The 23685-nt window shown below is 33.4% G+C and overlaps 1 protein-coding gene across 7 annotated transcripts in view; it reads right to left on the reverse strand.

Moving 5' to 3' along the window:
* The window catches only part of LOC145296805 (uncharacterized), a 432324-nt gene that overhangs the window by 262387 nt on the left and 146252 nt on the right, over positions 1–23685 (reverse strand). The window contains exon 1 of one of the 7 annotated variants that reach the window (XM_080142885.1): positions 23425–23548. The exons of the other annotated variants lie outside the window; for them this stretch is intronic. The gene's annotated coding sequence lies outside the window, so the exon portion shown is untranslated. Of the gene's footprint in view, positions 1–23424; positions 23549–23685 lie in introns of those variants that run through there. 7 annotated transcript variants of the gene reach the window in all.

Here is a 23685-nt window from a genome sequence, read left to right on the forward strand (position 1 = left end):
ATATACTCTAACATATTAAAATGGTTAATTAAGGAGAGGAAAATTATGTTCTCAACTTCTTTACTAACTCAGTGTTTGAGAGGAAAACTAGAACTTTAATGGAATATTCGAATATCTATGCGTCTCATATAGAGATCATATATTCAAATAACTATGTTTGCCCCAGGAGGAAGTAGATTTGATTTTTCTGAGACCTTCGACTGAAGTACAAAGAAACACCTTTTTTTTTTACATGGGTGTCACCACTTATCAAGGCCCAGAGGCCACTCAAGGATAAGGGTTAATAGGTATACATTAGTCATTGTGATTTTAGCATAGTAAACAGTGGGAATTTTGTAACTTGGATTACTTAGGGGGACGATTCAATTAGAACTTGTTCACATTGGACTTTTTCTTTTTTTTTTCATAGGTATCACCACATTATCAAGGCCAAGAGGCCACTCAAGGATAAGGGTTAAAGAGTGTACAGTAGAAATTGGACAATATAATAATCATTAGTAATGAAAATTTGTTAAATTTGATAAGTTATATGGAACGGCTCATCAAGAACTTATTTACGTTAGACTTGAAGACAACCATATTGTAGTCAGCCGGAAAGCAGGAAAACGGAAGACAATTCCACAGGCGTGCAGTTCTAATAAAAAAGCTTTGTTCATGGAATCTACGTTTAGGTTTAGGCACAGATAAAGAGTGGGGGGAATTATTGATAGTGTTTACAGCTAGACGAGTGTTTCTTGTGAAAGTTTTGCGAGGGGGGACCATAGATTGAAGCTCAGTCGAACACTTTCCATGAAAATAACGATACATCAGAGACAAACTCGCAACATCTCTTCTGTGAGATAGAGGTTGCAAGGAAGAGAAAAGGACATCTCCTACGAGGCTACGAAGTCTATTTTGAACTCTATCAAGGCAGGACAAGTCCTTTCTAGCAGCTCCTGCCCAGATGTGGCAACAGTATTCCATCCTTGGACGTACCTGGCTCTTATATAAATAGAGAATTGCATCAGAAGTGAGATATCTACTGGATCGATAGAAAGATCCCACCATTTTTCCAGCGGCCTTGGAAACAGATTTGATGTACGTGTTCCATTTAAGATCAGGAGTAATGGTCAAGCCCAGAAGCTTGTCAAAACTTGAGGCCTCCTGAAGACGAGAGCCATTCATTTCAATTGATGCCAGATGGGGATAAGAATGTTGATGATGTAAAGAGAGAAGCTTGGTTTTAGATGCATTAAAAGTAACCAGCCACTCCTTTCCCCATTGTACTACATGCTCAAGATCAGAGGAGAGAGAATTGAAGAGAACTTGGTCGTTTACTGTCTTAGATGTGCTACCATAAATGGTAGTGTCGTCAGCATAAATGTCTACAAATGATGTAAGGATGTGATTTGGAAGATCATTAATGTAGATCAGGAAAAGAGTTGGGCCCAGGATGGACCCCTGAGGGACACCGGCATTAATACTGTGGGCTTCTGATTTTTGCCTCTCAACTACTACTCTTATGAACCTTTCAGAAAGAAATGATTTAATAATTGAGAAGACATTTCCAGCTATACCATAGCTAGAGATCTTATGAAGTAAACCTTTATGCCATACCCTATCAAAGGCCTTAGATATGTCAAGAGCAATTGCCCTAGAAAGGTTGCCTCCGTCGAGAGATTTGCTAATCCTATGAGATATAACTGTAAGCACATCTGCTGTAGATCTAGCAGAACGGAAACCATATTGAGTGTCACTTAGAAGGTTATTTTTGTTGAGATGGTTGATTACTTCTGTATTTAACACAGATTCCAGCAACTTACTCATGACGCACAGGAGACTTATTGGCCTGTACTGAGAGGGAGATGAGCGATCACCTGAATTCTTAAATACAGGGCATACTGATGAGATTTTCCAGGGAGATGGGAAACTATTCTCCTTAAGACAACGTTTAAATAGTTTTGTAAGTATGGGCGCTAGTTCAGGTTGAAGTTTTTTGAGTACTATAATTGGAATACCGTCCGGGCCAGTTGCTTTACTGGAATCAAGGTTTTTGATTAGCTTGGCAACATCACGTACAGATATACGTATATCACATAGTGTGTTTCACCTTTGTTTTATTTTACTTCAATCAAAATTCTAAAAGCCAATTTGATCTCTGTTAAGGACATAGATAATCGGATATTCTAGTAAAGTTCTCCTTTAGCTCTCAAGTGTTGATTTTGTAAAGTAGTTAAGAACATTAATTTTTCTCTCATTAATTGACCAGTAAACTATGCTATGGCGTATCGTGTGGATGCTTACTGTTACCGGATGCCGAAACAAGAATTCGTCTACTCTGGTGCTGTTCCTATAATCGACATCACTTTTATAAAGTGCACCATCTATTATATAAATCTCACCTGCTTGTTTAAATGTATGTATGTATGTATGTATGTATGTATGTATGTATGTATGTATGTATGTATGTATGTATGTATGTATGTATGTATGTATATCTGCCTAAAACTTTTTACAGAGGCGATAGATTTTTATGAGATCGGTATCGTTTTAAAGCTCGACCCTAATATCGAAAAATTGGCTAAAATCATTAATTCCTTCACCCTAAACTGGCCACTTTTCTACAAGTAGAAGGTTGCTTTGTTGCCGATATTTTCGAAAGTCATCTTTTCTTTTCGATTGACTAGTCTTAATTTAAACCATTCGCCACTTTCGGTTTGGCGATGGACGCAACGAGAAAGACGTCATGTTTTTTTTTTGTTTTGTTCTTTTTTTTTTGCTCAACACATACCTCCAAACACCAGGGCAACGCCGGGGTAGTTCCTTGTATAAGCCAGTACATAGTAGCCATACCGAAAAAATCTTATTTGTGATGCGAATAACCGGTTATTTGAATATTCAGGATTTACTTGTAGGTGAAGTAATCTCACACCAAGTTGTCCTGACAAACTCAGGTGCAAACAAATTTAGATGCTTGAGGATAAACTGGTTTGCACTAGTTTATTTAAAATATTTTGTGGGAGATCTCGAATATAACCATGCAGAGGATGTTGGGCATTGGCATAGTGAGTACCGGCACTAAAATTTAAATTTCTAACTTGCAATTGCTTTCAAAGGTCGTTTAATGACAAGCATTTGAAAAAGCCACTTTTAGAAACTTTTAAATGTAAATATTTTCTTAATTACAAAAGCTGTTTCCGAAAATCAGTTACTTTGAACCTGTTTGTGTTTGTGTCTATCTATAGGCCATCGTATCAAACTGTTGGGGTTATTTAATGGAACAACTTCACAAGAAATTAACCGCCCTAACTTCTAAACGCATGTCCTACAAAACCAAAGCGCAAATGTATAACACACATATCCTCCCTGTAGTTTTATACAGACTTGAATGCGATGGGACTGTAAAATCATGCGCTTTATTACATATCATAAACTATTTGATCACATCAGGATTGCAGAGTTACAAAAACTCGTTTGCATCATATCTATATCCTCTCTCATCTATATATTAATACCGTAGTCCCTTTAATGTACGTATGTGTGCCACATTTTCCAGATTATAAATTATTCGATCGAGAGATCCTATTTATTTAAAAGAGGGATAGCAAGTAATAACATAGTACAAACATTAAATTAGTATATAGATACGCTAATTTAGTGTTCATAGTATATTATCACTAGGGCTATGACAATAGAACATTATTTTCATTATTTTGACTCTCGAGTATATATCAGTTAATATATTATATGTTTTTAGATAGAGTGATGTTGTTCTCGATTGATTAACTGTGTCTAACTATGCCGGATATATACTCTAGAGTCCAAAAAATGATAAGAATATTCTTTTGTCATAGTCCTAGTTATCACCTTATATCCCCCTTTTTAATAAATAGGATCTCCCGATCACCGTAGACACAATGTCAAAAGAAAATTTAAATTAAAAAAAAATGATGTCACTTTTGGGGCGTACTTGAAACTAAAATATATCTAGTATCTGTTTTCTAAAGATGGCATAATGATATTGTGTGGTTTCGGTTCGCGCCGTGCGTCCATAAAATAGAAATATGTCACATACTTCTATAGGGATATTGGAGATAAACCGTAATATATTCTAACACTATATTAATCAGATTACATAGGTAAATACTTTTACAAAATGGCTACAATAATATTGCAGGGTTTCCATTCACGTTGAAGTCCACAGAATGTCCAGCAGCAATACATTTCATATGAAATATGCCGCTGTGAAATTTCTGGAGGTCCCACTAGTCGAATATAAATTAATGAGATTATTTGGAAACACTTTCAGTTTCTGTATTCATTAAAATGTAATATTTATGCGCATTTAACGACCGGGCAACCGTTGGCGGTCTGCTAGTATTAGATAATGGAAAAACACAACTGATGCAGTTGAATAACAGATTATGGATTTTTGGTGTGCTGCATATAGAGTGAGTTTTAAGAAAAGAATATTTCACAATAAATTGATGGATGACTCAAGTCAATTCAAGTATATTAATGCGTTTCTCATCTACATTAGTACATAAATATCCAGTAATAGATTCAATTGTATTTTAAAACGACGTAATCATTCCATAGTCTTATTTGTACTTGAGGTGAAATTCACCCAAAATGGGTAGAGCCCATTACTTCTCGCAGTATACACAGCATCTCGGACGATCGCAGACCACGCACAATGGCTGAGCTAGTGATGGGCAACCAGTCTCGAGAACAGTCTGCGAACATCATAGACCTGTAGGCCAGAGTTGGGTTCGACGTCTGTTATGATGGTGTGCAACCATGTCTTCATCTGGCCTCCCGGCCGTCTTCACTAACATTTGAGTGAATCTAGAGCTATCGCTTCTTAGATAAACTCCCCTGGATTGCAGCGTGTAGCGTGGCTGAACTAGCGAAGTCTCCTTTTAAACATAGATGAGTTAAATGTGATAATCCTGCAGCGCAGCCTGGCGTGGATATTGGAGATGAGATGGTTCCAGCAGACACTGAATTCGGCGGGGGCAATAGCACTCGTAGCCTTTTGTAGGCCTGTAGCTTTCATTGGCCAGGTTTCGCAGTCGAAGAAAAAGATCATTGTACAAATGCTTGATAGATCTGCACTTTCCTTGCTAATTGTCTAGCAGGTGATTCCGTAGTCTGAGGCGCTAACCAATACTCCAATCACACACTCCTCCAAATCTGTTTGCAAACCGGAAATATTTTTATTTATAGTAACTAGTATTAAAATGTAAAGTTACGTTCAATTAACCAAGTTAACATGTAACGTAGGCAATATATCAAACAAACAGAGGACAGTCAAAGGAAAAAAATTGGACTGTTGTCTCAATTTTTTACAAAATATCTGCATTCCTGCTTTTTCTCCCACATGTTAACTTATCGTCTCTGCTGTGACATCACCCACGCGTTTCGATCACCTGCTTTTCTGAACACCGCTTCTCCGTTCCTGTGTGTTCTTTTGTTTCTGCTTCTGCTGTCACGTCAGATCGCGCAGCTGGCTTGGTCATTAGCATATATTAGCTATCATACGCTGCTGCTGTTAACAGTGCTAACAATTCTGTTAAAAACACGCCTGTTGAATATGGGTACGCAAATTTCCACCATTATCTAGATTCTATCCTTTTAGAATTATTCGTTAAAGTTTTAAAAAATAACTCGTTAAATATTTATTAAATTTCGTGCAAAACCCCGTTATTTCGTATTTGCATGAAAGAGTAAGAAACTACGACGAATGTTTATATTCATGTAAATGTATTTCTACGTTGTTTTATTGAAAAACAAATAGATATTTCGTTTTTTAAATAAAATAATTTGCTTTGAATTAACGTTAAATAACCTTCATGCCAACTTTTCACGGATTATCAAATTTCAGTTTTAAAACTATTTATGTATCTTAAATATTATCATATTGATTTCTTGCATTTATAAAACAGGTATCCAGTTAAATTAAAATCCTTTAGACTTACGTGAGATTCGAACTGGGTTACCTCAAATATAAAAATAAAAACTCAGGTTTAGCAAATGGCTTGTTTCTTTTTTGTTAAACAATCTTATTCTTATATTTGTGTACAAACAAACTCCAAACAGCACCGTAACATTTCAAAATGTTAGATAGATGTATAGAGATACATGGATGCAGATAAATATAGATATAGCTACATCTAAATATAGAGGTAGATAGATAAAATAGTTTAATAATCCAAACGGGTGGATATGCCGTAAAACAAATCAACTAACTCTAACCTATATTAGACACTGCGTGTACGTGTCTCATTTCTGACGGTCCTAACGTTGTCAAAGAAAATATTATATTGATCGCTAGTAAGGGCGTGGTTGTTGAAGACGTTTTGACTGCGTAGTTTGAACTGGTGAAGTGAAGGGTGGCTGAATTCCATCTGTCCCCGAGCAAATTGCATTCACTCTGATAATTGGCAGGGGGTCCGTTGGTCACGCTTCCATTAATTGCAGCTGCGTGCGCCTGCTGAGTATGCTAGTTAAAAACTACATGGCGTGCATGCCGAACAGAGGTTTTATTTTGTTTAACTTGTTTGTACTGGTGAGAATTTCTTTCGTGTATTAATTGCGACCCGCTATTTCATTAGGATAAGGTTCCTGTTCTTGTTTTAGCCTTTGGCGAGTACGTGGGTTAGACAACCTGGCTGTGAGCGAATTTCACTGGGATGGGTCCATTAAATGCCCAAATTGACGATGTATAAAATAACGAACAGAACTCAGTTTTGTAATAAAAATAAATAAATAAATAAATAAATAAAAGTATTTCTTTATGAGCTGCATTCGCACGCATCCGAACTAATGTTTCCTTGATATATGCTCATATCTGGGATCATTGTTGTTGAACAGTTTCGTAATAATTAGACAAGCTGTATTACCAAATGTGTTACTCTTCATAAAATCTGTCGAGTTGTTGTATTTGTTTTGTTAAGTGATAAGGTATTCACCCTTCGAAACCTTGCCTTCTCACTTTGAAATGAAGTCAGTATATAGTTAATTGCCTTAGCTGCCCTCACTGGAGAATGCCAAGGTGACTGATCAGTAGGGCTATGAAAACAGCATATTCTTTTCATTTGACTCGCGAGTATATATCCAACACAATTAGACACAATTAATCAATCGAGAACACCATCACTCTATATGAACGATATAATATATCAAGGGATACACACGAGAGTCAAAACAATGAAAAGAATATGCTATTGTCATAGCCCTAATTCTCAAGTAATAAGTGCGAAAATGTACCATCTCCTGTGTACTGGCCTAATCTATCCATCTTTCCACCTTTGTTACGTCTTTCCGTGACGGGCAAATAGTTAAATACATTATTCCTAATATCAATGTTTTATTCCTCAACTCACCAAGATCAAAGCTTTCACGTTCTCTAAGATACGCGTCATTTGCACTGGTATAATCTCGCACAATTATCTTACATGGAAACTATCTTATCTTTTGCGTTGTATCCTTTAAAGAAAACAGTCATACTGCTAATTTTATTTTTAACAGTTTTATCAGCGTGATCTATTACGTTCAAATGTGCTTCGTGAATATTGCTATGTTCTGTAACCATTCCTTTTTGGTATCGATTTCTAAACAGGATGATTAAATTAAAATAAATTGATTATTTTAAAATGCGTGTTGCATAAGAATACGCTTTCGGTTGAAACTAGTGTCCCTCACAGATTACATATATAAGAAGGTGATTCTATCAGGAGACAGTGGTAGAATTATCCAACAATTCTTCCAGCAACTTATGGACTAACTATTCGACGCTAGTGGTTTTCCTGCCATCAAACAGTTGGAATCATACCTTCAAAGGCATCGGACGTGCAAAAGCTGGTCTCGTCTAATCTACCAGCACAAAATGAAGATGTGTGTTTGCGCACTTTTTAAAAAGATTTCCGCTGAAAGAAAGAAAAGATATTTTCTGTCGAACAACAATATCGTTCATCGGACTACTGTTCTCCTCTTGAGTGTGACTTTCGCAACATTTCGGTCGATATAACCTCCGACCTTCTTCAGGCGTGAAAACGTTGTGAAAATAACACTCAAGGTGACAACAGTAGTCCGATGAACGATATTGTTGTTCGGCAGAAAATATCTTTTCTTTCTTTCAGCGGAAATCTTTTTTAAAAAGTGTGCAATCACACTCATGATGAGAACAGTAGTCCGATGAATAGTAATACAAATAACCAATCCTCATCTCAAAAATTCAGAAACGTCACAACAATGTCGTTGTCGGCTCTTCTTTCTGTGAGCCAGAAGTATTCCAAACATGTAGTCAGGAGTAACGTTAATCTGAACGAAAATGGATACCCAATCTCCATAACCATCATTCATGTATACGGCAATATGAGACTCTGGGTTGATTGGGTGTGAGTTATTGTGTGTGTGTGAGAGAGAGAGAGAGAGAGAGAGAGAGACAGACAGACAGACAGACAGACAGACAGACAGACAGACAGACAGACAAAAGAGAGGAGAGAAGGAAGTGATAAAATGCGTCCATAATATCTTTCTTTGCTATTTTTATCCATGCATCCGGGTGACGCTGGGTATTCCTGTTAGCAATTACAATTTCAAATAAAAATGATCCCTTAAGAAAGAGACTCCGGGAAAAGAGAATGTAAGAACGTTTTATGTTGACATTATATTCGTGTGAAAACTACATATATGAATAAGCTCGTTTCCATCATGATGGAAGATAACGACTGATTCATACGTTAATAAAATGACTCTTATTAATTTCACTCAAAGTGTGCATGTCTTCAATAATATTTGAACTTTCTACCACCCTTATAGAGTAATTTGAAAGTAACTCGTAATTTATCATTGAAGTTGAATTCTCATGCACAAATGAATATATAATAAGCGTATGCCAATTTGGATTTATTTAAAATTCATTATGGGTCCCAGCATTCGTCACGAACTTCTTAAGCCACATGGAAACAATATCAGGCTTGGTTTCCTTCGGTTATGTTGTTTTCTGGCATATCAACCCTTTTCGAATAATTTAAGGCAGAATCCAATCATTTTTGTAATGATTTTATCCTTCAAGTTTTTTATATCTTAAAATTATTGATCCGAGGTGTTTGATTTGATTATTTCCTTTTACGGCATATCAACCCTTTTCGGATTAAGTAATTTTTGTAAAATCTTTTTTGCTTTAAGTCCTCTATATCTTCAAATATTTATCCATAGACGTTTGTTTTTTTTAGTTGGTATTTAGAGGAAACATTTTTTGTTTTTGTTTTGGACTTTGTAGAACATGATTGAGTTTTGCAAAGTTAAAGGGAAAATATAGCATATATTTGGTGGATTTTCGGAAAATACGTCAGCATCTTTAGGTAGCGTGATCTACTATCACCAGAACAATATCATCAAGCTGAATGATGATGAAGTCGATGAAAGGATTGAATCTGCATATACTACCCATTTGAACAAGAGTCGACCCAATGAACCACAAGTCGTAATATTCAATGAACAGTGTTTCCGATAAAGGGAAAAGATTAACTGTTTTTGATTGTCTCTATTTTCTTACCTTCCCACGGAGGCAGAGTAGACAACGGATAATTTTTCAATATGAGAAATAAAACAGAGTCTGGATGAGAACATATGTTATATTTGATTTTATTTCAATGGTTTCTCCTTTACTGGCTAAAAACAGAAAATATCAAGTGTAGCAGCAGAACATATCTTACCATTTACTCAAAGATAAAGTGTTAATGGCTTCCTGATAAACGTGATTCGATCTATCTTATTATCCTTCAACGGTTTTGCTTTGATAAGAGGTAACTGACTAGTAAAAAAAAATGAGTTACCTTGTGAAATCACTTGATGCGGTTCCCAAGCAACTTAAAAAGCTTGTGACGATTAATGGCGTATATATTGAATTCCAAATAAAACCCCATGTTATGCACTTTATTATTATATTCATTTCTTGTAAGAAGAATTTTCCAGCAATAAATTAGGAGCACTTCAAAATAGGGAGTTTTTTTTCAAGCACTGTGCATGTTTATTTATGTCATCTATGGGAAGTTAGACACAAGACACGATTATGATTTGAAAAGCTAGCACACAATCTGGCCTACAAAAACTGCGTAGGCCATTTCGTCAGAATTCCCCGGTTAGGGCGCCTCAAGCGATTAGTAATAAACTAACACCTTCTAAGCGAGAGGATAAAACCTGGGACGATGGACCTCCTAGAACTGGACCGAAGCATATCAGCTACACTGATTGTCCAGGACGTATCCCACGTACGAACCCACGTTCTGTATATCTAAAACAATCTGATAACAATTATGAACCTTTAAAAAAAAATAAAGAACGGACAACAAGCTTTTTGTATTCGCAGTTTTTAATTATCTCGAAATTAAGTAAGAACAATTTCAAAGCAAACTTTGGACTCTACCAATTATACCGAGAGACGTTTTTCAAGCTCATTGCACATTTGAGACGCGAAGATATCAGTAATGAAGTTAAGTGTAACACGAGAGAAAATGTCTTTTAGGGAATGTTTTCACTGTATTGTATTTTATTTAGATTTTAATGTAGGTTAAAAGTGGAGTAAGGATCACGATGAAATCTCATTAAGGATACTATTTTTGTAGTAAAATGAGTAATTCTTACGCAGTAAAAGGGGGTCGGTCTATAGGACACCCCCACCCCCAACTATGCCTTTTGTTGTTTAATTTGTTTTGTTTTTCAAAACGAATCTTTGGTTGGTTGGTTGGTTGGTTGGTTGGTTGGTTGGTTGGTTGTTTTTGTTTTACGGCATATCAACCCTTTTCGGGTTATTTAATGCCGAATCCAAAGATTTTGCAAAAAAAAAAGAAAAAATTTGATAGAATATATTTGTTGTTTTCACGTTGGTTTCTATTAAACCCATAGCTGGGACCCTAACAAGTACTACCGCTCCGAGTCAGAGTGGACCTGGGAGCAATGGTAATTTAATGGTGGCTCCACACTCCCCAAAACCCACAAGCTGGGGCCTCACCACTAGATATAGTTTTCGGTCATATCCAGGACCACGAATATTTGGATACCTATAAGCAATACTTTCTAATTCATGAAACAAAAACATAGGGCAGTCATTAGATTGAATACATCCGTCTGGCAATGTAAGGATGAACAAAATTCTATATTGGTTTTTACTTTTCTGTATTTTATGAAGTATTCGTGAAATTATGCCATAGAAAACAGTGATAATTCAATAACTATTGATCTGATTACGTTGAAATTGTGATTACTTTTCTCAACAAGCATCAGATGCGTAGATCATATTAGAAAATATCCGAAGTTGAAATTCCGACAGTAGTCGATCTTGACTGAAGGTCAACAGTCAAGAGTTTGCAAGATGCGACACATTGTCTACAATATGGGCTAAGTAACGTGTCTCTACAATGAACGAGAACCGCAGCTATCACAAAAAAGTGGCCATTACTTTATTTTTTTTTTACTTGACCTAAATATTGACCTGGATATACTAAATTAGAGTACTTCTAATAACAGAGTAACCAATATTTTAAACAAGTCTTGTGACGATTATTCCGGCCATGTGGATTTTAGGCTGTATGTAGAGTGACAAACAAACTCTACCAGAAACTTAAAATCCTTGTATGAAATAATTATTTATTTTGAAAAAAAAACACGCTTCGTTAAAAATATAGATATTAAAATTTAAAACATCTACTTTGATTTCTAGGATTGGCTGACGGAACGAGAGCATGCTACTCCTGAGAAGTAAACAAAGGGTTCCGTTCGAAATTCATTCCAAATTCCCGAGTTCGTCAAAGGCATCCTGAGTTCGACAAGATACGCCTGAAAAATGTCGGAGTTTATATCAATCAAAACGTTGTGAAAATAAAACTCAAGCTGAGAACAGTAGTCCAAAGAATTGAAATAATTCGAACAAACAATCCTCATCTAAAAAAATTAGGAAGCGTAAAAAATAAATTTCATTCATGAAAAAACGTGAATAAGCTATCAAAATCCAGTGTTTTTTAACAATTTTTTTTGACATGTGACTATACACTAATATTTGAAGTATGCGGGGTTTGAGTCGGTTGTTAAGGAGAAACCGTACATGACCTACTTTCGACGATATCTGGATTTGACATTTTTTCTTGTGATGCAAAGGATTAACCAATTCGCAGGCAAAATTGCTTGCTGCAAAAAATCTAAACACGTCGTGATCAAAGCATCGAAAGCAAGTTCAAAGGCATTTCGCCTTTGTAGGAAATTAGAAAAGGGCGTTTGAAGAAATCTGTAATATGACTAATCATGAGATCAGAAAAAAATTCAGTACGTAAAGATCGTTACATATTACATTTTCTACGAACGCCATTTGCAAATCCAAATTATGGTAACGAAAACCAATTACCTTGTTTTCTTGACTTTTTCAATGCGTATTTCAGATTCATCGTTCGGATGTTATCGTTAATTTATGCCAGCATTCAAATTAAGTCTGACAAGTACACCGCTGTAATCTATAACATTCGCAAAGGTAATGTGTTGTCTTAGGAAAAAGTAAGAGTTAGACTCAAGCAGGGGAAGGGGAGATAACTCAAGTAGAAATAGACTAATTTTAGATTTGTTTTACCTATTTTTAATTTAACTGTCTTTGAGCACTTTTTTTTTTATTCCAACAATACATCCTGATTTGTTGTGTCACCCAACAGGTCACATTTTTCTAGAGATATTTTAACTAATTGAACTGTGGAAAAGAACCTTACGAAATTCATTGCAATTTGACTATCCCAAAATTCTATTCTTGTTAAGGTTTTCCTCCCTCGAATCCAATTGTTATTTCGTTTAGAAGAATCGTGTAAAAGAGTGTTTTTAATATAATGGAAATGACTGATTCCTAATATTCGATTCATGTGCCACAAAACCTAATCTGAAAAATAAATGAGAATCATGTTTAGAAAAAATGTGGAATTCCTTTATTCTCTCTCTCTCTCTCTCTCTCTCTCTCTCTCTCTCTCTCTCTCTCTCTCTCTCTCTCTAAGTAAGTAAAGTAATTCCCCCTATTTCTTATTCCGCCCGAATGGATCCGAGAGTAAGACCAATTGCATTTATATGATGACTTATTCATTCATGACCTGATACAGATATTGACGGTGTGAAACACTAAAAAAGCAACCGCTGTTATAGATGTGCGTCAAAAGCAGGCAAGCGTCATTGAATTCCCTGCGAAATTGCATTGCGTATGGTGGTGACTATGTAGAAACATATTTTCTGGAGCACAAAATATCGCTCGTTTTAATGGTACTACTCCCGTCTTCGTAGATCTTAAAATTTTCGAGTAAGAAATAAGAAGCTTTACTGTTAGAAGACCACCGTGTATATATATATATATATATATATATATATATATATATATATATATATATATATATATATATATATATATACTATAAATAGATATATAAAGATTTATCATCCAAATTTCAGTATTCTACATTGTTAATGGCTTTCATATACACTTACATATAGACACGCACACATATATATATACTTTTTATTTGTTTTTATATATCGAGTACTATGTTGCTACACAGTCATGAGCATGTTTCGGTCAGCTAGTTACTAGTAACTAGAGCCCTCTTCAGGCGATACAGCTTATACAAAAATAGCAAAGTTTGCTTTCGTATAAGCTTAGAAACTAACTGGCTGAAACATTTTCATGATTGTGTAGCAACAAATTACGTTTTATGTAAAAAGAAATAAGAAGTATCCCTTGCCCTACTTCGGTATTGAGTACTCGTATTAATCTCGTTTAACTTCATTGGTTACTTTAGCTCTGAAAAACAATAACCTCTGATTATATATATATATATATATATATATATATATATATATATATATATATATACATATAAAAGGGAACGTGTCTGTCTGTGTGTGTGTCTCTGTGTGTGTGTCTGTACATTTCCTTACGCAATAACTCTGTCAATTTAAAGTCTACAGACTCGAAATTTGATATACAGGGTACTGAGATTTGGGAAAATCTTTGTGATCAGTTTTTGGCCAGAAATTTTGCTGTTAAAGGGTCAAATTTCAACGATTTGACCTTTGAGGACTCTACCAAACTCTTCCGACAATTTTGGGTCTAAACACTTGAAATTTGGGATATATGTTCCTTGTACATGGATCTAACTTAATAACTTGATTTGAGCCCAAAACAATAAATGTTAAGGGGTCATAATAGGGGTCAAATTTAAACAAATTGACCTTTTTTTGCTCAACATACACCTCCAAACACCCGCCGGGCTGAAATGTTAGTATATGTGTATTAGATGTATATCCGACGTCCTACTCCTCTCGATTACGTCTCGTAATGCAACAGATAAATTTCATACGATGTACTAGAAAGGCAAACGTAAACTTTATTTTAATTATTTTATCTCGGGGGTTCACTCGATATACCCGCATCGCTGATACCATTTAATAGCAATTAAATTTTAATTATATGAAACGGAATGAAACTATTATGGTTTTCATATCCAAATGATTTAAATGAGTTAGACATCCCGACATATAAGACTGAAGTGTTTGTTATGGCGGAAGCAAACCTGACAAACACAAACCGCCAAATTACCCACTTAACCACCACTACCACCCCAAGTCCATTTAAACATGAATAAATGAAAGTAAAATAAAATCGTATTTGCTTTCTGTGGGTGTCTGGCGCGAACTCAAACACCACAATATTATTGTAAAACTAGTGAATACAAATTTAATGCAAGTATTAGCTTTATCTTAAAATTTACCAAGAAAGGTTATGCATAGGGCTTTGTATTAAATTGCAGCACTAGATATAGTGACAGACGTGCCTCTGCACACAGATTACATTCGGAATTCACTATGTCGTGTAGAGAGAGAGAAAGAAGAGGAGGGTATTATTGCTTGTGCCTTTATGACTAACTTTTGTATTACATTATTTACCCATTGTGAACCCTATCTCGCTATCATTATCAGCTAATTGTCTTTATATATATATATATATATATATATATATATATATATATATATATATATATATATATATATGTATATATATATATGTGTGTGTGTGTGTATATATATATATATATATGTGTGTGTGTGTGTATATATATATATATATATATATATATATATATATATATATATATATATATATATATATACCCACGCATATTCGAATCTTGTCACATTCGGAAATTCCTTACCAATTACTCATATTTTGAAACCTTCCCAGTTTACCCTTTTTTTTTAAATCTTTTCATGGCACCCAACTTCCCACGAATCTTTCAAGATCCGGTTTTGCCATATTTCACAGAAAAACAAGCTACAAACGAAACAACTGCCCACCGATTGTATCGCATATCCTCCCAACGTGTTTTTAAACATTTACAATTTTATCAATTCAAAACATTCAGTTTTAAAAACAAAAAATATATAAAAACATTAAAAATAAAAACTTACCTAAATCCTCTGTTTTTCTTATATAAAAACCAATTGCAAACCTGTTTTATTTGTAATGAGGATTAAACCGTTTAATTCCACAAATTCTTTATATTTATTAAGCACTTACCTAGAAAAGAAAAAAAAAGAAAAAATATTAAATTTTAGCGAAAATGATAACATATACAGAAATACTAGCAGGCTTCTTTAGCGAAAATGATAATAACATATATATAAATACTAGCAGGCTTCATTCGCACGCTATCCATTCGCAATTTAATTTCTATTCGACACCTGAAATCATTGAAACGAAACTATTCGTTAAGAAAAAAAGACAAAACAAAAACGCTATCTACAAGTAATAACATCCTATTAGTTCTCTGTAAAACACTCGAATCATGAACTTTCAAATGCACCCAGAATCAGAGAAATAAAAACAAAATCACGAGAATCTGATACCGAAGTAAATTAACGTTGACTAAATTTTTAATACTTGGGAATAAGGTTTGTTAATTTAGAAATTACTTTCTTTTCAAAATTCGTATTAATAATCTGACAAATTTGACGTTCCAACGTTGGCGACAGCTGCTCTAAAACGTTGGGACCATGAAATCATAAGCAAACCAGAATCAGATTAACGAAGCACGAGTAATGCGGGAAGATGCCGTTTAATTCAATTTTGATTACATTGTGAATACACTCTATAACTGCTTTTTTATATGTAGTCATATTAATGGCCCACCAAATTGAAAATTACACATTAACTGATCCATGGAGTCCGTTGGCTCTTTTGTGTTATGGAATATCAATTTTTTTGGTATATTTAATGTTGAATTTAGTAATTTTCATTTTAAAAATTAGATTTCTGAAGAACTTCATGTTTTTAGTCTATGCGATGTATATATGTTTGGTATAAGATTAATTTGTAGGTTTTCTTTCTGTAAAACGATAAGTTCTGTATAAGCCTTAGGTAGGATTCTGACATGTACTAACATTTCGAACAAGAATAGACTTGTGAGTAATTATGACTAAAGAGTGACTCAACACCCCTCCAAACTCATACATTGGATACAATGTTGTGACTAATCCAGAGTTATTATACGAGGAACGTCCCCAAAGTAATACCTCATATTTTTTCCGAATGGATCAGATTGCCTTTGTTAAGATGATTGATCTTATACATTCATGACCTGAAAGTTTCATCTCACTGTTGCAGATATTGACATTGTGAGCCACCAAAGTAGTAACCCCTCTCATGAACGTGTGTTAGAAGCAGAAATGCGTCATTAACTTACGCCATATAGAGAGAATTGAACCGATCAACATTCACCGGCGCCTTTTGAACTTTAATGAAGCCGATGCAATTGATATCAACACAGTTAGGAAATGGATTCGTCGATTTCAGAGTGGAGACAGAGATGTGAGTGACAAAGCGCGCCCTGGACGCCACGAACAGACACCATTCCATCACTGGCTAAAGTCCATTGAGAATGGTGGTGACTACGAAGAAAAATAAATTCTGGAGCACTTAAGGTTGCATGTTTTAATGATATCTCTCCTGTCTTCGTAGTTCTTCAACGTTTATGAGTTATAAAATATTGTTCATTGCCTTTTGGAAATACCCTCGTATTTAACTCACAGATAGTATCACTTCGGTTCAAAGTGGACCCAGGAGTAACGAGAACTAAAGTGTGGCCATATACCTCCTCCTCACAAAACAGAAATGCACCCTAATTAAAGGCCTTACAAGTTGAAACAGTTTTATGTCATGACAAGGGCATTATATTGAGCTTTACGGTTTAATCATAATCTAAGGCGATTTAATCTATATAATTATAAAACTCTTTGTACCTTGCTTGTTTACATCTTATCTTCGACAATTGAACGATTCCATTATTTAAGGGATGGCAGGTGAATTTATATATATATATACATATATATATATATATATATGTGTGTGTGTGTGTGTGTGTGTGTGTGTGTGTGTGTGTGTGTGTGTGTGTGTGTGTGTGTGTGTGTGTGTGTGTGTGCGTTATTGATTTCGGCGATCGGAAGATACGATTTTTATAAAAGGGATGACAGGTGGATTTTAATATAATATATATATATATATATATATATATATATATATATATATATATATATATGACTTGATTGCCATCAGTTAGAATCGAAACAAAAACAAACAACTTCCCACCCTCATTCGTAGGCTTCTGAGCGACGCCCATGTGCATATATATATATATATATATATATATATATATATATATATATATATATATATATATATATATATATATATATACAGGGTGTCCACAAAGTCTGGCTACATTATGTAGTCAGACTTTGTGGAAGCACCCTGTAGATTATGTAGCCAGACTTTGTGGGCACCCTATATATATATATATATATATATATATATATATATATATATATATATATATATATATATAGATGCTTCCACAAAGTCTGGCTACATAATATAGCCAGACTTTGTGGACACCCTTTATATATATATATATATATATATATATATATATATATATATATGATCTTACTACTATATATTATGTTTAATGTAATAATTGATAGAGAATTGTATCTGTAATGAATACGTAATCCGCATGAAATAAAATATCATATTTAAGTGTGTCTTACGACCGGGAAAGTTCGGGCGGCTAGCTAGTAATTTACCAAAACTTGTCAAATAAAAAAGCGATTAGTGTACTTTTAGTAATTGGTTGAGTTCTTAATATCATAGTAGTTGAATGATTATAAAAAAATATTATTATTGAAAAATACATTATATGTTACATAAAGTTTAGATTTAAAAAGAAATCAAAAAATAGCAGAATAAATATAGAAAAGATTATGCGTAGGCAAATAAAAACATTCATCGTTATAGTATTCAAAATAATGGTGCTTTTGGAATGTGTATATCCGCGGTTAGTGGAGAAAACAGGAATATGCAGAGAGGACATTACAAAATTTGTAGTTTTTATGATGCAAGGACAAAGTTCGAATCTTAGGTAAGTTTAAATGTATGTCTTAATGTAATTTAAAGGAATTAACTCGGCATAACATTAAAAAATCTATATATTAATTTTAAGATTAAGTGATCTTTTTTATGTATAATTCAGTCAATAATAAGCATACAGGATATCGGGTGTTAGTTTTGAATGTTTTCGACAAAAAATAAATAAAAGCTTCATTACAGTAATCGTAGTTACTTACTCTCTAATGCAAATACTAAACAGCATACTTTTTTTCACAAACTTTCCTGGATAATTTTGTTCGTTCTGGTTATAAAATAGTAGAAGTTTACGAAGAGTGGAAATTGCCATACGTGAACACTGTATCAACAATATGCAATAAGTGGTTATATATTGGCTAATGTGTTAATTAATTAAAACCTACTATTATAATAAGACTGGGTCAATCAAAACTTCTTTGATATATTCAATCATACAAAATACACGTGAAAATATCCCTTCTTGCATGGTTAAGTTATGTTTGAAAAAATATTAATTTTAGTTTTTCAAATTAGCCACAATTTATAATTTTCTGACCAAGTTACTTTTTACTAGGTTTCTGCCTATTACTCTCACCCTCTCTAATAATATGCTGTTCTTATCTTTCTTATTTTACACTGTGCCTATCCCTCCTCATTTACACGCCCCTTTCTCTCTCTTTAAGTTTCTAAAGTCAATAAAAATAACAATAAGAAACGATACGCATTATTCATTATAAATAATAGAGAATACAAAAAGTATTAATTTTATTTTAGGCAACTTTCCCAAATAATTCGTGCTAACTATAAAGCAATGATAACTAGGTAAAACTGGAAACTGACATAAGCAAGCACTGTGCCAACCACCTCTCAAACAGCGTGTGTATTTGTATTGTATATATATATATATATATGTATTGTATTGTATATTTTAATAGTGAAACATTTTTTGTATTGTATGTATATTTGTATATGTATTGTATATTTTAATAGTGAAACATTTTTTGTATTGTATGTATATTTGTATTTGTATTGTATATTTTAATAGTGAAAACATTTTTTGTATTGTATGTATATTTGTATTTGTATTGTATATTTTAATAGTGAAAAATTTTTTATATCGTATGTATATTTGTATTTGTATTGTATATTTTAATAGTGAAAACATTTTTTGTATTGTATGTATATTTGTATTTGTATTGTATATTTTAATAGTGAAAATTTTTTGTATTGTATGTATATTTGTATTTGTATTGTATATTTTAATAGTGAAAATTTTTTTAAAGAACGTGTTTCCTTTTTTGGGCCAGCTTTCGTTTATTTTTCTTCCGGTTTCATTTGATGGTAGGAGGTTGTCGGCTAAAGTAGATACCGCCGCGGATTGATTGTTTGGGCGTGCCATGTTGAAATGGTTCCATATCATTACTTACATTACTGATGTTGGCAACCTTCACCGATTTCATCTTGTAAATGTTGACAATAAAATTGATCCGGTCCAAAAAAAAAAAAAAATTGTGCCATGCTGATTCATAGAAATTTACGTTTCTTATTCGATGGATTTGGTTATCTATGTATCATGTCCATCTACTTCACGTCGTCGATGAGTCTAAAAGGAACAATAAGGTTGTTACAGTTTGGCACAAATGCGAAAACAAACATCCACTGAAGTGTGAGGTGTGTATGAACTGTATTTTTTTTTTATCTTGAAAACTCGAAACGGTTGCCGGTTGATTTCGTGAGAATACTAATGAGCCATCAACGTTTTGGGTTAGTTGTCTGCTGTCAGTTATGTTCTTGGATTGTGTTTCGTTTATCAAAGTACGTTGTGATTTCTTTCTGCAAGTGTGCGTGGGTGAAGGAACTAGGAAACATAAAAACGGGAATAAGAATAAGAAAAAAACACATAGAATTAGAAAAGAAAAAGTAGAATGACGCTAATGAGAATAAGAACAAAAGATACTGAGATTAAAAATAGAATAATGATAAGGAGAAGAAAAGAAGAGGAAGATAAGAAGAAGAAGAAGAAGAAGAAGAAGAAGAAGAAGAAGAAGAAGAATGACTATAAAAATAATGAGCATATTAAGACTTAGCAAAATAATCAGAACACTATTAATAAGAATAACAATAGAAAATAAAACTGAGAATAAGAATAATAGGGTTAAATATAAGAATAATAAGAATAAAAATAATGAAATTGCAAAAAAAAAAGGTGAGAATAAGAACAACGAGCATCAAGAATAGTGGAATTAATAATCATGATAACGAGATAAAGTAAAATGAGAATAATAAAAACAAGTGAAGTATGCATGGTCCCATGTGAGTGCCCAGTGAACGAGGCATAAAAAATGATTAAGTTCAGCATTTGCAACCCCACCCCATTTAGCCCCAAAAGTCCCCGAAGGATGTCAAATCCTGGTGAAAATGAACAAACGGTGCAGTTTTAGGCCTTAACATATGTAAATTTGTGTTCTGCACCATGCAAAAAAAAAAAAGAAATGACTAAGTCCATCATTTGCCACCCCCTATTTAGCCCCAAAAGTCCCCAAGGCCTTAACATATTAAAATTTGAGTTCAACACCAATAGAGATATACAGAAAATTTTGGACAAATATGGTATAATAGTCCCCAAAATGGAGTGTTTTTATTAGCCCTAAAAGAGCCCCTAGGGCACAACCAAGAGTTATCACGAAGTATAGGCAAACAAAATTATAGAGAAATTAGTTAATTACAACTTTTCAGAAAGTTTTATAAAAATCCAAGGCATCAATTTTTTTAATCAGCACAAAACTGGCAATTTTAACCATTTTAACCCGAAAGGCACCCCTTGAAAGGCAACCGGAGTTTTCCTGGAAAATCCGTCCTGCTACTTTTTTTACTCATATCATATTTAATGTTTTTGCAAAATTTCAAAAAATTTGAAGGCGTAGTTATCGAGAAAAGTGCGGATAGAAGAACGGACAACGGTGAATTTACAGGTCCACCCTCCATTTTTGTCGGGGGACCAAAAATACATAGCAAAGAATAAAATGCAACAAATATTAGAAATCAATAAGAATAAAAACTATTTTATTTTTAATTTACATGAATAAAAGTGCGTTGCTTATAACGTCACGGGATTAATTGATATCTTTAAAATCGTGTTGAAAGTTACCATTTTTAATGCAACTGTACCAGGAATATTTTTGCAGACGAGAGAAGAGCTCAATATATTCTATGAAAATACGTTACACCGAAGAGAAATTTAAAACAAGTGGATACATAATTCCGGCCTTCAAATAATATCACGTATGTAATAGTCATCTAGATAATAACACGCTTCTGATGCTACACTTCAATTTTTTGTTCTCACTTAGTGGAGGAGAAATACTTCACGACTGAGACAATTTGGCACTTCTGCCTGACAGTAGCATATTAGAAAAAAAACAGTAATCGACCCCTGTTCTTCGATAGAGAAACGTTGTCTAGCGGCCATTATGTGAACCTCAAATATAAACAAGTGTTTACGATAACGCAAAAATATATAATAACGAAATAAATAAAACAAAACTATTAAAATCGAAACATTTATTTTATATTAAAAAATGTATCAAAATATTATTTTAATGTATTAAGATAATTTTTTTTTCAATGAGTGATTCATAACTGAAAATAAAATAATAAATATAAAAACATGAAACATTTATAGATTGTTTTTAGAAAGATTTGTTTTTTTTACGATAAGGTTGTTTAAAATGTAGGGAAAAATGATTAAAAAACATGAAACATAGAGGTTTAAGAATAATTTGTCTGTTTGTTTTTGTACAGAAAGACTGCATAAAAATATATCGAAATATAATCAAGTTTGCACGCACTTTTAGAAACGGAAGAGTTATCGACCCTTGTTCTTTTGCTAATAATCGACATCTATCGGCGGTTCGTCAAACTAAAATACACACATTTGCCTCGTCTTACTGCCATACAGAAGTGCCGGCCATTTTTTTTATTTTTCTTCCTTTCCCCACATTAAAAAACGACCTTGGTGCCTAACTCTGCCCTCGTGGAAATGCAAAGTAAATAGGAATAATACGCTATGAACATTTTGTGTGACGCGTACGTCATCACGCGTCACCTCCTTTTTAAATCGTGTAAAATGCAATGCAAAAAAGTAAATTTTGAAATTAAAATTTGTTTTATTTATTTAAAGAATGTTTAGCTGATAATTATTATTTTTTTTTTTTTTTTGCAATAACAAAACCAGTCATGTATTTAAAAACTATACAAATTTTCATAATCAATCGATCAATACGACGGTTAAAATTTTCGTTCCATTTATTTAAAAGAAAACATTTGACTAACGGTTATTTTTACAATAATTAGGAAGAGAGTATTTATTTGGAAGTTATGCAAATTTCAACATTAATTGAATTAGCGATTAAAACTTTCGTTTCGAAAGAAAATACTTGGCTGACAATTATTTTTATAATAAGAATGAACAGCGTATTTATTTGGAAATGATTCAAATGTTCACAATAATTCAATTTAACCCTGGGTGTTGAATACATGGTTAGTCCCATAGCGGGGTTTATACTTGCCAATCCAAAATTGTTTATCGTATTATTACTTTGTAAAATATAATTACCCCGCTGATATCCTGCTATATATCTATACAGTTCATGTTGAGCAGTTTGAATCACTTGTATTTTGTTGATATTTATATGCAATAATACAATAAAATAAATGATAAAATCAAGGAAAAAATTGTATATTTTAGAATTAGACCACATTTATCCAAAAAATACCCAGAGGAAACACCAGTTTGTGTTATTATTTAGTGTCTTTGATGAACACCAGATGTTTCCATAAACTGAAATATCAATAAAAATGAATGTGTACTCTCAAATGTAAACACAAAATATTTCCATAAATTGAAAAAAAAAAAAACAACAAGAAAAATGAATAGCAGTTCATTACATGAACATTACCTTTCAATCTGATCCATCTCCAAGAAAAACTGAGATACAACTGCGCCACACTGATTCAGGAGAGTACCGAGAGGGAGGAAAAGGAATAAGTTGCCAACTAGAAATTATGAACACTTAAGCAAAATTGAGGTGACAAAACACCATATGGGTCTAAAGCAGGGTTATCCGTTCAAACTTTCATTTTATTTTGAGGAAAATGTTTAACTGATTTTTACTTTTGACAGTAAAAAGATGAAGAATATTAATTCTTATCAAAATGAT

This window comes from Euprymna scolopes, chromosome 17 (genome assembly GCF_053919585.1).
Source record: "Euprymna scolopes isolate OS-2025 chromosome 17, ASM5391958v1, whole genome shotgun sequence".
NCBI lineage: Eukaryota > Metazoa > Mollusca > Cephalopoda > Sepiida > Sepiolidae > Euprymna > Euprymna scolopes.